The sequence below is a fragment of the Bicyclus anynana genome, chromosome 14, assembly GCF_947172395.1.
Source record: "Bicyclus anynana chromosome 14, ilBicAnyn1.1, whole genome shotgun sequence".
NCBI classification, from domain to species: Eukaryota; Metazoa; Arthropoda; class Insecta; order Lepidoptera; family Nymphalidae; genus Bicyclus; species Bicyclus anynana.
This window is the reverse complement of record NC_069096.1, coordinates 5,422,984-5,444,337: the sequence shown is the minus strand read 5'-3', so window position 1 is coordinate 5,444,337 and position 21,354 is coordinate 5,422,984. Positions and strand designations below refer to the sequence as shown.

The 21,354-nt window shown below is 36.4% G+C and overlaps 1 protein-coding gene across 1 annotated transcript in view; it reads right to left on the bottom strand.

Annotated features, from left to right (window-relative positions):
- The window catches only part of LOC112046181 (matrix metalloproteinase-2), a 288,811-nt gene extending 278,992 nt beyond the window's left edge, over positions 1–9,819 (bottom strand). The window contains exon 1 of the mRNA XM_052885424.1: positions 9,464–9,819. The gene's annotated coding sequence lies outside the window, so the exon portion shown is untranslated. The remainder of the gene's footprint in view (positions 1–9,463) is intronic.
- Between the last annotated feature and the right edge of the window lie 11,535 nt (positions 9,820–21,354).

Genomic DNA, 21,354 nt, shown 5'->3' with positions numbered 1-21,354 from the left:
AGTCGCTGTTGCCGAATCGGCAAAGACGAGACGACGACGACTTTCTCCGCAAATAGTGAATGGGAGCATCTCCAACTGAATAAACACTCATATCTTATTTAGAAATGTCAATACTTGCAAACCGCTTCAATATAAAATTGCGATAGGTATACATTATTTATTCAAGAACTATTCATCCAAGAACCATTTAAAAATACAAAATCTTATACGCTCTTTTTAACGTAACTATAATAATATACTAGTATGGTAACCTCGTAGTCTCTTCCATTTTCATTTGGTTTTTATAAGTACTTTAATAGAGATTATAACTTAAATTACCGATAGAGAGATAACGTACCACTAACTACATTATTCTGCGTGATCAAATTAGAAATGATTAGATCCGCAGAAGAACCAAAGTCACTGACATAGCTCAGCGACTCGCGAAGCTGAAGTGGCAATGGGCAGGCCACATGGTTCGAAGAGCCGATGGACGTTGAGGTTCCAAGGTGATAGAATGGCGACCGCGCACCGGAAAGCGTAGTGTTGATCGACCCCCCACTAGGTGGCCCGAAGATATCAAGCGGGTTGCTGGGAGCCGCTTGATGCTAGCGGCTCGAGACCGTTTTGTTTGGAAGTCCATGCAAGAGACCTATTGTCCAGCAGTGGACGTCCATCGGCTGATAATGATGAACTACATTATTAAACAAAATGAAATTTCATTCAGATAAACACAATTACACGCACTGTTCAAATAGTGCGTGTAATTGTGTTTATCTAAATGAAATACAATTAAGCTTTCAAATTAAGATTTTAAAAGAAACGCAGTAGCTTTGTTTGATACCATTTCAACTATGCAAATAGCGGCAATGTGGATTTCTTCAAAGCTTAATATAAAAGCTAATCTAGACGGGAGCGACGATAATCAACACTGGTTGACAAACACTTGATGGGCAGAAATACAGTTAATTCCACTGATTATTATCAATAGAAAACACCGTTAGCCGTGTTTGCAAACAGTTATAGTCGCGGAGCTAGTATTCAGATTTAGTATCACACTTTTTAACCTAAATCTGATTTATTTTATATTATAACAAGCAAAGATCATCCGCATGGAAAACACTTATAAATAAACAGTTTGTCCTCCTTTAAAGAAACTCATAATAAGTAGTCATATATACAAAAATAATTGTCACAATTTGACAAATATTAGCGCTTTTAAATAGTATGTACAAATAACTTTTCCCTATTAGAATATTAGTATAGGTAGACCATACTTTAAACCAGTAATTCCTAAAGTGGTATATGACAACCTGCAAGGGGTCTACGTCAGCGAAAAAAAATTTGGGGGTCTATGAAATGAAAATGGAGGTCCACGATAGTGAATCTCAACACATACACTGATAGTACCTATTTACTTCCATCATACTATCTTATAATATCAAAACATATACATTATTTATATAATAAAAATTTTAATAAAAAAAATACAACCGACTTCAAAACCTAAAAACGTACCCATTAAACTAAAAAGCGAAAAATAACATCATAATATGTTCTACCTGCTGATCAGTATGAAGGCGGTGCTAAGCCGGTGATGTATTAATTCAAGCCATGTTATAGATTTAGATTTTGCAGACAGTGTTGTTTCATTGTGGTCCTGTCAGAAATGGCTTAAATCAAGACAACACCGGCTAAGCACCGCCTTTTTTGTAAAAAATTGTGTAAGTTGTAGGATGTTGATATTCGCTTTGTGGTCGCAATACATTTTGAACTTGTAAAAACCTGAGAAAATAAAAACTTTACTTTAAGTTGTTCACACTAAACTTCACTACAGTTATAAATTTACAAGAAATCAATATCAGGTAGCAAATAAAATACGTACAGTACCTAATCTAGACTACATTTTATGTATTTAGGTGAGTCCTATCTGTAAGAACTCCGCGGGGAAATTTGTTTATACAACGGAAATAAGACGCGCTAGTTGTAAATAGAGAAGTAAAATGAAACGGTCTGCAAGTCTATATTACTATGCTAAAATAAAATTATAATTTATTACGTAATCTACACCCACTTACTTACACACTGAACTTTCAATATTAATTTAATAAATTAAGATCTAAACAAATTAATAATAATATATATAAGCGAAAGTTTGGATCTATGGATGAAAATTTACTGCTAAATTACGGCCTGACGCCAGAAACTTTACACGGAAATAAATTAAATAACTTTAAAATATACCGAAAATCATCTTTTTTATATACTAATACCTACTATATTAGTACCTCACAAAATGACCCATCAGCTCTTGAACTATTTATTTCGTGTCAGCATTCAGTTTTGATTTATTACAGTTACATTGAGCCTATTGGTTTTTATTTGCTCTGCAAAACGTTAACGTCTGTTTCCTAGTCCATCACATAAATTATCAGTTAAACAGCTCAAATGGATGAATTAAACGAGTATGAATTGGCGCCAACGTCACGTGCATGTCAACTATCGTGATCATACAATATAGTGCAGGAGCTGGGGAACGATTTTACACCAGATTACTATCAAGATTGAAGATTGAAAAGTGCATTTTAAGAAATTAAATATCACGTGTCTCAATCGGTGAAGGAAAACATCGTGAGGAAACCTGCATACCAGAGAATTATCTTATTCTCCGCGTGTGTGAAGTCTGCCAATCCGCATTGGGCCAGCGTGGTGGACTATTGGCCTAACCCCTCATTCTGAGAGGAAACTCGAGCTCAGCAGTGAGCCGAATATGGGTTGATGACGACGAATATCAACATAATTTTCCGAGAATAGCTTCATTAACACTTATTCCAACAATAATTCATCAGCGTAGAACCGGGACAACCATTTAATTAACAGGACAATATTCGACACCTCTCGGTTTCACTTGCGTAGTTCCCGTTCCCGTTTTCTAGTGGCAAAAGAATACTCAAAATTGGTACAGTACGAGTTACGACAAAGTAAAATATCAAAGTTTAAAGCTTAAAATTAGGAGTACAATTTATTTTAAGACAACGTTGCAAAAGTGTTTACCATAGGTACGAGTATATTAACTAGTTCTTTAACAATCGTCGTATCAACCCATATACGGCTCACTGCTGAGCTCGAGTCTCCTCTCAGAAAGAGAGGGGGGGTTAGGCCAATAGTCCACCACGCTGGCCCAATGCGGATTGACAGACTTCACACACGCAGAGAATTAAGAAATTCTCTGGCGTGCAGGTTTCCTCACGATGTTTTCCTTCACCGTTTCAGACACGTGATATTTAATTTCTTAAAATGCACACAACTGAAAAGTTGGAGGTGCATGTCCCGGGCCGGATTCGAACCCGCACCCTCCGGAATTGGAGGCAGAGGTCATATCCACTGGGCTATCACGTCTTTGTGACTTGATTCTTGACTTGAATGTTACCTTTTGACGTTGATTCTTTAGCAGGCACATACTAAAACCGTAAAGCTTATTGAGTTATTTATCATTATGGAAAATGATTTTTACAGGATTGAACAAATCGAAAAAATCCGTATATCGCAGCGTCCCATAGAACGTAATAAACAAAACAAATATTCTTAAACACCGATTCAATTTAATGCCGAAATCTCTAAGCAATTTCCGCGTGTTGCTCAAATTACGTGAAATAATAAAGAGGGTGGTTGTTTATTCAATAAGGGGATTGTTTTCGTTGTTATGTCTTTGAATGGTTTAAGCTATTCAAATTTCTGAGCATATAAAGATCGAAAAAAAGGTCGATAAGGTAAATCGATATAAGTAGGTAGTCTTTTTGTATGTAAATTAAACAAGTAATGTCAATCGTCAATAGCTTCATGGTAAATCGTTGGACTCAATAGAGCGAGGTCATGAGTTCAATCCCCGCCCGATGGGCTATTTATTGTCGTAAACACTCCTAACAATCTTTACGACTAATTGGAATTGGAACTGACATTATTATATTTAAAAGTTATGGCTAATATTCTTTAAAAAAATAATACTTGACGGCCCATTGAAATGGTCTACCTCTAAAGCATATTGCTTGCTCTCCAAGTTGGCCAACATGATCGCCAACATGCTAGCGAACATGGTTGCCTATTAAAAGTATGGAGGTTTCGAAGCAACTACAATATTGGCCAACGTGAAGAACGTATTGGCCAACGTATTGGTCAACGTACTAGCCAACATGTAACTTAAAGAGAGGGCTCATAACAAACAAAAAGACCATGCTTTTTCATTCGCAGACCATGCTAGGAACATACCGGCAACTATAGCCTGCAAATTAGAACTTGGTCTTACATCCATTGCACGATAGATTCTTCTAGAAGAAGACAATAACAGAAGAAGAATACTCAATCAAAAGAGCACAGGAAAAACGTTTTCCTCTTGAAGATACGCTGTTCCTTTAGATCTGTTGAAATGTTATTGTTTTTGTTGTTAAATTTTAATAATATTATAAATTAATTATATTTTATTTGACTATTTATTTTTATATATGGGAAAGGTCATTCATCACGAAATCTCGAAAACTCGATTGATGTAGGTACAACGCTGATATTTGGCAGGGGCCTAGTTTATAGTTAGTAGGTATCCACTAAAAACGGATTTTGCGATATGGCCGGATTAAAGAGGTCTAAGTGCGGACGAACTCGCGGGCGTCTGCTAGTATTTCATACTTGTTACACCTTTTTCTACCTTACCTAATATTGCATGACCAAATCTAAGTTAATAATGAGTATTCCAATATTTAGGTTTGAGCAAGTTTAAATTAGGTATAAAATATTAAAATAGTTAGGCTTCATTAATATTCGTAAAGTTAGTTTCTTATAGAAAAGTTTTATTTTAAAAAAACAAAAAATCAAAAATTCATTTATTTCAAGTAGGCTCAGTATACAAGCACTTTTGATACGTCAGTTAACTATTTGTAAAGATTCTACCACCGGTTCGGAAGGCAGATTCTGCTGAGAAGAAACCGGCAAGAAACTCAACAGTTGCTCTTTTTTAAAAAAAATCATACAATAATATTATAATTACAATTTATGAGAACATTACAATTTCTTATAGTTTTACTTCCTGTGTGAAGGTGGAAGCTGATCCAACGGCCTCCAAGCAACTTTGTCATTAAGGAACTCATCGATGGTGTAGTCTCTCGACTAAGCAAATGTTTTTTAACACATTGCTTAAAGTTATGCATTGGCAGGTCCATCACAGTCTTGAGGATCTTGTTATAGAAGAGTACACCCAAACCTACAAAAGATTTTTTTACTCTTTGGAGACGATATGCAGAAATAACTAACTTATGCCCGTGTCTAGTAAGACGTGGGTTTAGAACTCCTTTGCGTTTGTACAAATTAATATTTTGTCTTACATAGATTATGCTATATATATATATATTGACAGGCTACTGTTAGTATACCTATTTCTTTAAACTTTTGACAAAGGGACTCGCGTGATTTTAATTTATATATTGCACGAACTGCTCTTTTCTGAAGTACAAATATGGAATGTATATCAGCAGCCTTGAAGCCTTGAAGAAGTTATTGCTACTAACTTACTCATACCTACTTATTATTTTATCTTTATTATCTCTAACGTTAAAATACTAAATATACATAAGTCTGAGTCGAGCTTTCGAAATTATTAAGCACTGAACTCAATCTACTTTTCTATTTATAAATGAACGCTGATTCAATTAAAGCTTCGGTTTAGTACTCACGACTGAAGAAAATAAATACTGACTTGGAAGAAAAACAGAGAGTATTCTACGAGTCACGCTGAAAAATATGAACGAACTTGTTCATATTGTTGTTTTTAAAGTTATACTTAGACTATTTTCATTCAAATCACTCTAAATAACTCAAAAGGCAAAAGGTTATTAGTACCTAAATAAATCAATTAATTCAATACTAACGACTAGAGAAAATAAATACTGACTTGGAAGAAAAACACGCTAACGAATATACGAGTCACGCTGGAAAAATATGAGTTCATGAAAAAATATGAACAACTTGTTCATAATATTTTTGTCTAAGGCCTTATTCGCACGAGAGCTTTTTTAACAGACGTTGAAAAAGCGTTTAAATACAACAAATGTATTCCGAAGTATAAGTTATTTACCCGAATGTATCAGAAAAATCAATATATTCAAACCTAGTCATCATCCTAATTGAAAATGCAATTCTGCTCCATAAAAAAGCGCCGTGTTTTAAAAATGAGATTACAAAATTTCAATTTCTATTAAAAATCTTTTATCGTAATTAGAAATTCATACAGGTTTAGCTTCCTTACATTAAATGTGACATTTTTTAATAAATGAACTATAAACATAAACGCACAAATAACAAAGATTAGTAATTTTGTTTGAACACACATACAAATCTAACGATCATTACATTACCTACGACGTCATTAGTTTGTGCCATTTTGTATGGGGCGTTTTTCAGGGATCCGCGGCAGCACCGCAAATCTGACACTTTAGATCCCTGTAGCTTCGCAGATACCCTGTTTCTTTTACGAAATTGCTTTACTATTAGCATACTCTTCACTTATATACTTTTTTTTATTTTTTTATGCTGTACAAGTTAGCCCGTGATTACAATCTCACCTGATGGTAAGTGATGATGTAGTCTAAGATGTAAGCGGGCTACCTTGTTAGGAGGAGGATGGAAATCCACACCCCTTTCGGTTTGTACACGGCATCGTACCGGAACGCTAAATCGCTTGGCGGTACGTCTTTATCGGTAGGGTTGTAACTAGCCACGGCCGAAGCCTCCCACCAGCCAAATTTAAAAAACTGTCGTCATCCCTATTTTGGGCGTTGAAAATAGATCTTCAATCAAAATTTTAATAACCCAGAAAATAATACTGACAAATCAAAATAATGAATTCAAGTACAACGTAGAAGCTATAGCCGTGATAGCCCAGTGAATATAACCTCTGCTTCGATTCCGGAGGGCGTAAGTTTGAATCCGGTCCGGGGCATGCACCACCAACTTTTCAGTTGCATGCATTTTAAGAAATTAAATATCACGTGTCTCATAGGGTGAAGAAAACATCGTGAGGAAACCTGCATACCAGAAAATTTTCTTAATTCTTTGTGTGTGTGAAGTCTACCATTCTGCATTGGGCCAGCGTGGTGGACTATTTGCCTAACCCCTCTTATTCTGCGAGGAGACTAGAGTTCAGCAGTAAGCCGAATATGGGTTGATGATGATGTAGAAGCTATGCCTACTTGGTTTTGTCATACTCGTAAAATAAGGCATATAAAATATAATGAAACAGATACGTCCCACGTAATATGTTTGAGAACGACTATCATACTCTGATAATAATTTGTAACGATTTTGTCATTTATTGAACTAGCAGACAATCGCGACTTGGTCTACGTGAAATTGAAATATCACAAATTTCTGGGGAACCGTGGATTTTTCCGGGATAAAAAGTTGACTGTTGTCCAATAACTTCCTCTATCTTCCAGTGAAAGTCCTATTAATTCGGTTCAGTTACAAAGATTATCCCGGACACGAGAAAGACAAACAGATAATAATGTTAAAAGCGCTTGTTAGTGTTAGTATCGTGTAAATATTGGTCGAGTTGTTTTATGTTCCAGGGTCCACTCAATATTCGCTGACGACCCACCGGTGGTTCTCGATCCACACTTTGGGAATCCCTGACCTGAACCACCTGACCTGATAGCACTCTTATCTATTGGTAAAAATGATAATCAATCGTTTTAAAGTTCATCGCACAGACGTTATACTTAAGCTTCGTTTTGTTGTTATTTTACAATAGTGGATGCCCACGACGTCGTCCGCCCTTAGACCTTCTCCGACCCTCTCGCAAATTCTCTCGTTCTTAGTGGATGTCTACTACCTATGAACCACCTCCCTGCCAAATTTCAAATTTGCACGTTAATCGGCTTACGAGATATTGTGATGACCGTTCGCATTTATATATTAAGATTACATATTAAGCTTAAAATGCTGTTTCACAGAATATAATGAGTTGCTAACTTAAAATTCAGTAACGTAGTCAAGTCGTGAGCACGATCCAATGAACTACGTAGAAAAGTCGATTAGCCAGAAGGAGACCTGCGATGGCCAGATCACCCTCATTTTATAAAAACAAAATTGTCTGAAGATTGGGCTGAAACCATGTCACACCATGTAAGCGAGCACGAGACAGGAGGTTTCAAGTCAAGTCAAGTCCCGCACCTATATAGCGTTTCTTTTTTATATTTTCTACTGGATTTCATGAGAATGATATCCGCAATATAAGCCATCATAGCTTATGATAGCGGAGGGTGCAGGTTCAAATTCGTTCCGGGGCATGCACCAACTTTTCAATTGTGTGCATTTCATGAAATCAAATATCACGTATCTCAAACGGTGTAGGAAAAACATCGTGAGGAAACCACCATACCTGAGAATTTTCTTAATTCTCTACGTATGTGAAGTCTGCCAATCCGCATGGCCATAACCACTCTTATTCTGAGAGGAAACTCGTGCTCAGCAGTGAGCCGAGTATGGGTTGATAAATAAATATAAATGTCCGCAGTCGTCAAACACTTAGTTTCGTAGCAAGACCCCTAAAGTTGATCTTAAATAGGGTTTGCTATGAAACTGGCTGACACATTTTGAGCTTTTATAAAATGTGGGAGGTCTGACCAGAACAGACTCTAGAAGTACCTACTTCAATTGAGTGATTCTAATCCAATACTATGGGTACTTCAATTTAGTATTTTATTAGCTGACGCCTGCGACTTTGTTACTATTTTTTACCCATAGCTTTATACATAATTATTTTGAAAGAATTTGTCATATTCTATGAAACCTATTCTTATTTCCGTCTAATTAGTAGTAAAGTCCAACGGGCGGGAACTGAACCTGTTATACATCTCGGTGTTGAGTCGAGACACTTAAGGATACAGCTATTGAGACTTAACATGAGATTTTAATAAGACAAAGCCTATTTTAATCAAGGCTTAACTTAACTTTAAAAACCTAGTAGGTACCTCGGTTGTTTCAGAGATTTGCATGAACAAACATACAAAACACAAATATGAAAAAATATGTAATTTGTGCTTGGAGCGTATTCTATTAATTAAATTTTAAATTTAATTTAATTTCTTGAATTTAAAACTTTGAACAGAGACTTGCGTTTTATAAACTTACTAGCTGACGCCACGGTTTCACCCGCGTAGTTGTCGTTCCAGTAGAAATACGGGGATAATATATAGCCTATAGCCTTCCTCTATAAATGTGTTATCTAACACTGAAAGAGTTTTTCAAATCGGACCAGTAGTTCCTGAGATTAGCGCGTTCAACCAAACAAACAAACGAACTCTTCAGCTTTATAATATTAGTATAGATATAGCAAAGTCTGTTTGTAGGTGATTTCGATATTAAAAATATAAAGTAAGCAAATAATTGTAATTGTAAAGTAAACAAAAACGAAAAAAAAACAGATCAATTCACTTACGTTTTCTCAAATCGCTCAACAAAATTTGTCTCAAAAGAAAAGCACGGAAACAAAACAACTCCCCCTAGCGAGCTTCCTTTCGCTTTCATACGACAGAGAGAACAAACATCCACAGAGACACTGAAAGCACTGCTCTACAAAACTTTACACTGAATATTTATTCGGTAATAAAATTGCATTATTGTTTCATGTCGTAATATAACATACGTGCACACTACATTGGTGTAATAAAGAAATTTGTACGTGTTTGTTGTAAAATTCACTTTTCATTTATTTTGTCGTGTTCGTGAGCAAAAATAAAAGTGACCATGAGCAAATGCGCGGCGCACGCCCGCCGCGACCACGCGCGATTGTCTACTAAACTTCGACTCGACATGAACTTCGGGTGAACGTAACTGCTTTAGGGCGCACTAGGGCTGTCGACGGTGATTCAGAAATGAGTGTACTTCAGACGAATTGCCAAAAACACCGCTACCATATAGGTGCGAACGTTAATAATACAATAACATACAAACAAGCAGGATGCTTATTATCTAAGCGGAAAAACAATAACTTAGTGATTTACAATAATCGTTAATCACAGATAAGGGTCACATAAAACTCATCATTTCCTATTAGGTGTGAATTTTGTCATAATCGGGTAATTGTTGTTTTCTAGGAATGACAATAAAATGATTAATGTAATAAGATCACTTGGCCAATGCAAGTAAGTATAAACAAAATCGTTGGCAATCTATGCTTGATAAAAAGTCTCTACCTAATCGTATCTATAATATTCTCTTTACTTTTTATGTCTTATGTATTAAATTAAATATTATTTAAAAATTTTTTTTTTATATTATTTTTAAATGACGAATAACCCTTCCCCTGAACTAGTATTAGAAATTGTGTTAAGACTAATAGTCCTGATCCATGTCCTTTTATAGTTGTGTTCGATCTCATAACCGTATTGTAACTCCACAGTTATTGAGCTATTCTATTTTATTTACAGATAACGAATATAAAATTACCAGAAATTACATAATTATACTGTTATATGAGCTTTTTAGCGATGAGCTTTTTTATTACTAAATGTGGCAACCCTATGGCTAGTGCATGCGCCTCAGCGTCACGAGCCACGTGTGTGTGTGGCGCTTCTGGGTTATTATTGGCGCACAATGAAGTGTGGGGCAATTTGGGCCGATTTTTTTTTCGGTTTAACGTCGCTTTGTTTAGTACTTCAAGCTTCTGTTATACCAGCAGTAGACAATCTAACTTGATTGGCAAATGTTTCTAAAGTAACAGACGTCCCAACTTTTCAACCGACCCTAATAATATTTAGGTCTGTCCTGTTACGATCTTACATGTTAATTAATTACGATGTAGGTGTATTATTTATTATTTTTGATGATTTGGTATCATTATCGATCATCATCATCATCAACTTAAACTCTAAATATAATCTTCACAATAGTGTAAAAGTAGTAGTAGTGGACTAATCAGTTGTGGGTTTTATGAACTGATCGGTTATGGGTAAAAATGTTTTTCTGGAACAAAAGAAACCCCAGGTTATAATTTTTATAATTTAACCAATCAAAAATAAATAAAAAAATAGACTAAACTCAATGTACGTGTGTAATAATTACCTACATATTTACTATTCTTTCATAATTACATTTACTCTTTTAAGTTCGACTTGTTACCGAGTTGGCACGTCTGTTTGGAGCCTAATAATCTATGAACTTCGTGAACCACAAAATTAGAGGTAAACACATGTAAAACAGAAGTTATGCTTGAATGCAAGCAATTAACGCATCACCTTCCAAAATGTCTGTGAACGGGCGCTTTGTATTTATTAACTAGCGGACGTCTGCGACTTTGTCTGCGTGAAATTCACTTTTTCACAAATCCTGCAGGAATAATAGACTTTTTCGACATAAAAAGTAGCCTATGTGTTACACAATAACCTCCTCTATCTATCTACCAGTGAAGTCTTGTTAAAACTGTTCCTGGAAAAACAGACAGACAGACTAAAATTAAATAAATGTTGTTTTGGTGTTGTGTAAATAACTATAAGCACTTGATATGATACTTACAGTTATTTTGAAATCACAGACAGACACTTCTATTTTATTTTATATCTTTATTGATGTTCTATTTTTTAGTTAGCCGCTGTTTGTTTGGAAGTCCATGCAAGAGGCCTATGTCCAGCTGTGGACGTCCATCGACTGTTAATGATGATGATGATGATTGTTTTGGTCCTTAAAGTTTTATAAATATATCAGAATGATAGAAACTCAATATTTTTGTTTGGGTACACAAGGATTTGAGATAAGACCGACCACGTTGCTCGGATTGATTCAGAATTAGAATGGCGATCGCAAAATAATGTTTAATTCCCCAGCCGGTGTGAAGCTCCCAATCTCTGAATGTACTATACAGGGTGCTGGGGAGTATTTCCCATAACTTCAAGGTGTTAACAAGTCCACTTATAGGAGCCGAGCTGAATAACTAACATTATTTTAACTAAAAAAAATAAAAACTTTTTATGTTTTCATAGAAATTCAAATAATTCCGTCTATCCATGTAACACACGCCTTTATCTATCCTTACATTTTAAAATTTTAAAGTTTGGCTACGTCATAATTATAAGGATGCGTACAAAGGGCACATTTTAAGATCTATTTACAAAAGAAATATATACTCGTACTCCAAAAATATACATTTTAGAACACGTGTTCTTTGAACATTTTTAATTAATTTTCGGTAAAGAATATAAGCTCAGAATTATGGGAAATACTCCCCAGCACCCTGTATAACATTCAATGGTACAGACACCTTAATGAAATAAACTACATAATTAACTTTCTTTTGCTTGGCAGTTTTTTTAGTTTATATTACATTATCGCATCAGATATTCTCTAGACTACCTGTTACCCACTATAGCACTTAGAAGACGGTAGGTGAAGGAACTTAGTAGACTTCCGAACTGGAAGGTCAGCCTTAACAACCTGAGTTCGCTTGGCTTAAAATAAACAAGTAATTTATGAAAATTGAAGCAAGTCCATTCTCCGTAGTTCCCTTGAGCGCCGTCTAGACTCCCTGCTTAGCTTATAGCTAATCTTCACACATAGGTTAATAAAGCTCATAATGCTGCCCAATATAAGACTTGATTTATACACTTCACTGGATTTACCATTTGTATATTCTATTCTATGATAGTTAAGTAAATTGTTTTTGTAACACATTTGCTCGTAAAGTATCTCTTATTTCACCAATTTCAGTATTGTAATGTATCTCATTACGCACATGTGCTGTAATGTAGTTTAAGACGTTAATCATCCGTCTAAAAACGAATGGTACTTTTTTAAAGTCTTAGCAAAGAGTTTTTATGGCAGATCTACATTTTATGAATAAAATTAACTTTGTGAGATAAAAAATGATAAAAAAACATTTAATTCTTTAATTTTAATAATTTTGACAATAAATGTTAACCATTTATCTGTATCAAAAATACAAAAATATTAATTTACTAATTATTAATAATACTTTTTTACTACTATTTTTGGTGCATTTGTCTAAAAAAAACAAACGCTGGTGTGTTCGTTATCTGTGTGTCAAAAATAACAAGCGTATCTAAATGTAATCGGAAAACAGGCAAAGATGCAAACTAATGTTCAGTTAGTGTGTGTTTCCTCGCAAATGTCAAAAATAAATGTGCTTTGATAATTACAGGCTCTGCTTCCTTACTATAGCTCTCGCCTAGGCTCGAGCTGCAACATCGCTTCGGCTGTAATTTTCAACTTAACGCACTTCATAATGTACTATTATACACACAGGTACACTGCATCTGAATACTACACACTGAATATGACTTGCTTGTTGTTGCCATATTTGTATGGTTCCGAGTCTTGGTCGCTAACTATGAGCCTCATAAGACGGGTCAGAATTACATAGAGGGCGATGGAATGAGCTATGCCCGCGTCGCATCTCTGCGTGATCGAATCAGAAATGAGGAGATCGACAGAAGAACCAATGTCACCGACATAGCTCAGCGAGTCGCGAAACTGAAGTGGCAATGGGCGGGGCATATAATTCGAAGAGCCGATGGACGTTCGGGTCCCAAGGTGCTGGAATGGCGACCCCGCACTAGAAAGCGCCTTTTTGTTGGGCCAAGTCTGGCTGGTGGGAGGCGTCGGCCGTGGCTAGTTACCACCCTATCGACAAACACGTACTGCCAAACGATCGAAAAAATCGTTTTGCGTTTCTTTTATTATTTTATTTTTTTATTATATTATTTTATTTTCGGTTTCTACACGACATCATAAACTGAAAGGAGTGTGGATTTCATCCTAATACTAACAAGTTAGCCTGCATCCATCTTGGATTGCATAATCACTTACCATCAGGTGAGATTGTAGTCAAAGACTAACTTGTAGAGAATAGTCGAACCCCACCAGGTCGGTGGCTCAGAATCGTGATGTTTGGAAGTAGGTACTTACGAAAGGCCTATGTCCTGCAGTAGATGCCCATCGGCTGATATGATGATGACTTGTTTCGTAAGATTGGTCGTTGACAACCCTCAAAGAACACTATACCAGTAACAAGTATGTGGAAATGCCCATAATCGACTTACAAGACTAACATCGAAGTGAATTAACTTCCAGTTTTGGTGTTCGCCTTTTACGTGGACTTACTATGATTAAGTGTTATTGTTCTAAGGCCTACCGGTTGTCCAAACTTAGTCAATTATGCTACACTACCGCATTACGTCGTTTCTATAGCTTCTAGAAATAAATTCAATAGATATTTCCCTATGCAAAAATGCACTCTCAAGTATACAATCGATTAATAATATAATCGATCTTTAAGACGGAATTATATTTACTGACGTATGGTGTCGTGACGCATCAGAACAGAATCGGTATCATACATCAAAACTTAGACATACAAAATATCAAAATATTAATTTGTACAAACGAAAAGGAGATTTAAACCCACGTCTTACTAGACACGGGCATAAGTTAGTTATTTCTGCATATCGTCTCCAAAGAGTAAAAAAATCTTTTGTAGGTTTGGATGTAATCTTCTATAACAAGATCCCTTAAGACTGTGATGGACCTGCCAATGCACAGGTTTAAGCAATGTGTTAAAAAAACATTTGCTTAGTCGAGGTTACTATACCATTGATGAGTTCCTTAATGATAAAGATGCTTGGAGGCCGTTGGATCAGCTTCCACCTTCACACAGGAAGTAAAACTATAAGAAATTGTAATGTTGTCATCAATTGTAAATTATAATATTATTGTATGATTATTTTTAAAGAGCAACTGTTGAGTTACTTGCCGGTTTCTTCTCAGCAAAATCTGCCTTCCGAACCGGTGGTAGAATCTTTACAAATAGTCAACTGACGTATCAAAAGTGCTTGTAAACTGAGCCTACTTGAAATAAATGAATTTTGAATTTTGACATTTTGTATGCGACACGTCAGAAGCCATCTTGACATGTCACAACACATACTCGTAAGTGTAAACGTTGCCATACAAAATGTATGATACCGATGCTGTTCAGATGCGTCACGACAAAACATGTCAGACAAATATAATTGAGCCTTTAGTTAGAGCATCAGTGGTGTTATGTTATACATATAATTTACAAAAGATTTTTTTTTCTTTAACTAAATAAGACTTATGAAGTTAAAAGATGACATTGTTTAAAATTCTGAACATATTATTTACCAGCGTTTTCTTTGCAGCATCCTACCGAAACACTTTTTTAATTTACAAAATATTTAATCCAAAATTGTGATAACTTGGTTGCTGACTGTGGCCCTCATAAAAAGGCTCGTAGTTACTCAGCGGGCGAATGGTGCGAACTATACTTGGAGTTTCTCTGCGAGAACGAATCAGGAATGAGGAGATCCGCAGAAAAACCAAATAACTCAGCGAGTCGCGAAGCTGAAGTGGCAATGGACAGGGCACATAGTTCGAAGAGCCGATGGACGTTAGGGTCCCAAGGTGCTGGAATGTAGACTCCGCACCGGAAAGCCACTTAGATGGTTATGAGAGAATCTAAGTTGTTTTGAGCAACTTCTTGTATGTTTCATGATTATCGACTTTTTTTAAGGGCCCACTAGACTAAGCCTGCGAATGAAAGAAAATTTTCCGAAGATTACCTTATGAGGTATAGTGCTTTTCTTTCTTCGGACTATGGCCCGACACAGGACTCGAACCCAGGACCTCGTGATCAAAAGTCACTGAGGCTAACCATATTTGCTTTGTATTGTATATTTGCTTTCATGGAGTTATTTAGATAAATAGATGATTAATTTTTTGAACATATTTTATACAGTTTGGTGACATTAAACTTCACATAAATGAGCTTGTGGGTTGCATTAATGAGACCAAAGCGATGAATAAACAACATAATGCAGGAAAATCCGTCCTCGACTACGCACTTGATGACAATAATTATATTTATTATTAATCCACAGTAACTTCTCGACATTAGACTGACGTCCGTCCTACTTTCATTTAAACATTTATTTGAATATGGTACAACTTATAAACTGAAGCGGAAGCGATTTCTTAATATTTATGGCGATCCATTTATTTAAAATATTGTAAAGATTTGGTGCAGTAGCATTATGAAATATGACCACAGATATGGTCTTAACATTACTATCGGATACGGATTAAATTCATTAAATATGAGTGTAAATTGGAATGTACCTAAAAGTTGTTATTTAATGAACAATAAAACTAGCATCATGAGGAAGAAAAAATTTTCTTGCTTGCTTGTGTAGTGTGATTTTCCAATAGTCTGGTTTATTTTTTTAAAACCACTACAAAGAAATGGGGAACAATTACAGGAGAATATGACAATAATTCGATTATGTCGAAATACCTCTTTTGCTTATAAAAACAACTTCTTTCGCTTTCCGTCTGAACGTCCATTTGCCACCCCTGTGGCCTAATTCACTATTTTGGTCTTTATTATCAACTTATTGAAGTGGACAACAAAGTGTCATCTACATACTATATGATATACATATACACCGTAAGTACCGCGTGACATTTGTAATTTGTATCATAATATGTGGATGACATTTTGTCAATTGATTTGTTTTTAATTTTGATGGGTTGATAATAAAAACCATAACAGGAAATAGGCCAGCAGATTACAATTCTCATAAGACATCACCAGTTTACTCCCCATTCAAAGCATTCATAAAGAAGTTTTAAACGAAACCGCCTCCCTCTCAACACTTGTACTACACTAACCTTTTAATTTTTGGTCGCAGATGAAGCAGTGACTAACACGGGAACAGACCTCTACCCAGCTCACTTCTTCCGAGTACTTGACCTACTGTCAGCCACCGTTACGTTTGATGACTAATGACAAGTCAATAGTTTTTGCGTGCTCAAGCAACGCGACGTGCGGAATTGGACTGTTGTTGCGTTTTTTGTACACAAAACAAGTTTGTATCATGTCACATACTGATGATTGAATTTTAATAGTCGTCACCTCCTATTGACACCAGTGTGCCTAGTGGGAGTTTTCAATATTTTCATACTGTTACTATCACGGTGACGTTTACGCAAATTTATATGGAATTGAAACAGTTGTGCAGTAGTAGTGCCACTAGATGGCGCTGTTTCAATTCCTTAGAAATTCGCGTTTACGTTACGTGATGGTAACAGTATCAAACTGCTAATAGGTCCTCTGATGATTGAATTTTAATAGTTGTCACCTCACGTTGACACCAGATGTTGGGTCTGATAGAAGTATGATAAAAGACGGTCTCTTAACTGGCAATCTAAAGAGGTGTCGTGACTAGCAGACTAATTTACTAAGTTTGACATTTTATTAGTTGTCATATTATAGTATTTTTGGCTGTTGGGAGGCTTCGGCCGTGGCTAGTTACCACCCTATCGACAAAGACGTACAGTCAAGCGATTTAGCGTTCTGGTAAGATGTCGTGTAAAAACCGAAAAGGGGTGTGGATTTTCATCCTCCTCCTAACAAGTTAGCCCGCTTCCATCTTAGACTGCAACATTACTTACCATCATGTGAGATTGTAGTCAATGGCTAACTTGTAAAGAATAAAAATAAATATAAGATTCTATGTAACAAATGTTATCCGGTTCCTACTGACAAACCTTCGTGGATATCATACAGTAGGTAGATGACATTTCTCAGATAATTTGAGGTTTACTTTAGTAGGTTGTTAATAAATACCAAATTTTGAAAAACATGCTGTTATTGTTTGCATCTGCAGGAAAACTTTATAAAAATACGATTTTAAAAAATAAGCTGATTAGATACACATTAAAAATTAATATTAGTAACGTAAATTAATATTTTTTATCTACACAATATCCCAACTAAGCAAGCAGTGAAGTACCTACTTATAACTAACATCCTTTATTAATCCGGAATCCGCAGAAAAAAATGGGTTTTTCAAGCCGACGTTGGTTAATTATTTACAAATTTAAAAAAAACTGTCTACATTAGTCAGCTAGAAATTTGTCACAGTTTTATAATACTAGCTAATGCAAATATACTTACTTGTAACTTTGGTAAAGTGCGTAAATATATTTAGTGACAAATAGGAAAATGTACAGGGGGATTTTTCGAAACCAATCATGAAGTAAAATGAGCTTACATCTGACGTAAATTAAAGTAGGCACCTATATATTGCCGTCAGCGTTGCGCAGTGGTTAGTGACCGTGCCTTGTACATCCATGGTCGTGGATTCGATTCCCAAAATTGAAAAATATTTGTGTGATGGGCATGGACACAGTAAATAAAGGATTTTTGCAAGTGTCTGGGTGGTTCATTTATATGTATGTACATATAAATATATGTATTTAATATTTGTAAGTATTTATTAGATTGCTATATTTATGTTATTTTATCATGTATCTTATTACCCATAACACAAGCTATTACGATTACTTAGGGTGCTAGAGAGCGGTCTAGCCCACAAAGTTAACATAGCTTGACTTTAATAAATGTATTTGGTCAAAATACATATGTTTTTTGTGTCAAAACACACAACTCTGTATGTGTATAGGAACAGGCCAAATATATATTTACTAGCTGACGCCACGCGGTTTAACCCGCGTGGTTCCCGTTTCCGTGGGAATATGGGAATAATATATAGTCTATAACCTTCCTCGATAAATGGGCTATCTAACACTGAAAGAATTTTTCAATTCAGACCAGTAGTTCCTGAGATTAGAGCGTTCAATCAAACGAACAAACAAACAAACAAACTCTTCATCTTTATAATATTAGTATAGATTTATTTTTAAATCGTCACTAGCGGACGCCCGCGACGTCGTTCGTCCTTACACCTCCGTAATCAGATAATCGCTTCCTTAAAATGACCTCAAACGTTTTTAGATTAAACCTTATTCTTAGAACTAACTGCGAGGCAAAAAATAGCAGACAACCTGACATTAGATATCTGGATTGATAAATGATTTGAAACGTGGGAATCAAAATGATTCAACAGAGTTATTTAACACTTTTTATTATAAAACTTGGGCTTGAAAATGTACAAATGGGAGCTTAGCATGTTTTTAGGGTTCCGCAATCAACAAAAATTCCTTGTAGTCAAATCAAATGGAGTGGGATGTCGTTGATTAGGTGTTTTAAAAAATATTGTGTGTTTACACCATTTAACAATGTAGTTTGAAAAATGTGCGTCCCCCTTCCTATATCTATTGATTTTTTTTATTCTTTACAAGTTAACCCTTGACTATAATCTCACCTGATGGTAAGTGCTGATGGAGTCTAAGATCGAAACGGGCTAATTTGTTAGGAGGAGGATGAAATTCCACACCCCTTTCGGTTTCTACACGACATTGTACCGGAAGGCTTAAATCACTTGGCGGTACGTCTTTGCTGGTAGGCAAATTATACATATACCTATGTAGTTACATATGCAGTTATAATAAATAATAATAATACTTTTATTTCAAACTTCAATAGGCTCATAGTTATGTTAGTAAAAATACAATGTGTTAGTAACTTATGAACTACTTAAGTATAGTAATATAACTTATTCTATTTCTAGTACTCGTAATATGTGTGTCACTGCCGCTCCAACCCATTTGACATGGAACAGCAGTAATTCACATATTTACAGTCCAACCTGCTCGCAATCATTGCTAGAATGCTGTTGGTGCCGCCCCGCACCCTGCGCACCAAGGATCCACAACGTTTGCGCATTGTGGCGTAAAAACAGTCAACACGCGCATCCGCGAACATCCCCGATGCGCTACAAAAGCGGGGCAACCCCATCAGCACCCTGAATGCGTTGTTATATTGTACACGGAGAGCGTTATAAGATTTTTGAGAGTATTTGGCCCACAGGCTGCACGTGTAGAAACTAGTGCAGTATGCTCTGAACAACGTAATTTTAACGGCATATGAACACCGCGCAAACCTGCGAGCCAGCATATTTGCTCTTACTGATAACGCCCTCCGTTCTCTCTCGATGTCAGTGTCGTCTCTAAGGTCAGGGGTCAACATGTGTCCGAGGTACTTGACTTTATTCACTCTCTCTAATGCTACGCGATTCAGCGAGATAGGTGGAAGGGTTAGATTTTTAGATGTTTTACCCTCTGCCTCAAAGACCATAACTACACTCTTTTTAGTGTTATAGGCAAGACCATGTTTCTCCACATAAGCCTCACATACAGCTATGAGCTTCCTGAGACCACAGATTGACGCACTCAACAGCACCATATCATCGGCGTAACTTATGTTATTTAAAGACACTCCATCTATGTAGCAGCCGGTTCTGGTGCTGCTGAGCTCGCCTAGCAAGTCATCCACGTACAGGTTGAATAGCGTAGGTGAGCTTAACCCCCCCTGCCTCACTCCGCACTCCAACCCATACGAGTCTGACAATGCGCCTGCCCACCGGACATTGTTGACCTGGTTTCTATACCAATATTTAAAAATGTTGGTGAGTTCTGGAGGTAGTTTTGCTTCCTCCATCTTTCGCCATAGGATGTCATAAGAAACCAGGTCAAATGCTTTAGACAAGTCCAGAAAACAGGCGTAAATCTGAGTCTTCCTCTTGGCATAGTATGTGACAGCATGCTTCAGCCCCAAAACAGCACTCTCAGTAGACAAACCATGTCGGAAACCAAATTGGTTGTCGTGTGGTCTAAAGAAATTATTTAAGTGAGAGTTAAGCATGCTGTCAAATACCTTCGCGATGACAGTAGCCAATGAGATGGGCCTATAGTTGGTTTTATCGGATAAGTCCCCGGTTTTGTTTTTCACTATAGGCACAACTATAGTACGCATCATCTCACTGGGCATGTAGCTGTGGCTAATACAAATGTTGTACAACATGGCCAAGACCCTCGGTAGATGTGGCCCAGCATGTTGTAGATGCTCGATGCTAAGACCATCATGGCCCGGGGATTTACCTCTGGTCATATGCTTGATAGTGCTTTCAATTTCTTTATACTTGAATTGTATCCCCACCACCCTGTCAGTCTCAACATCAGGCATCAAATGAGAGGGCCCCAATGGCGATTTTACAAAAAAGTGGTCCTTGAAAACATTGGAAATCGTTTCAGGGTCGCTCACGCCGCTGACGCTCACGGGTATAGAAGGCTTAGCATTTATTTTATTTGTATGCTTCCAAAAACCCCTAAAGTCATTTTTAGAATGATGTGAGGCCAGAATGTCCATTTTTATCTGTTCTTGGTGGTTTTGACACCATTTTAAACGTGCTTTGAAAATTCTTCTGGCCTCAGTCATCTCCGTATAAAACGGCCCACCAGCTGGTTTACCGTATGATACCCACAACAAAAATTTTTGTCTTGCCTTCCCGTGTGCTTCAGCTACATGCTTATTCCAGCCTATCACTTTGTTTTTAA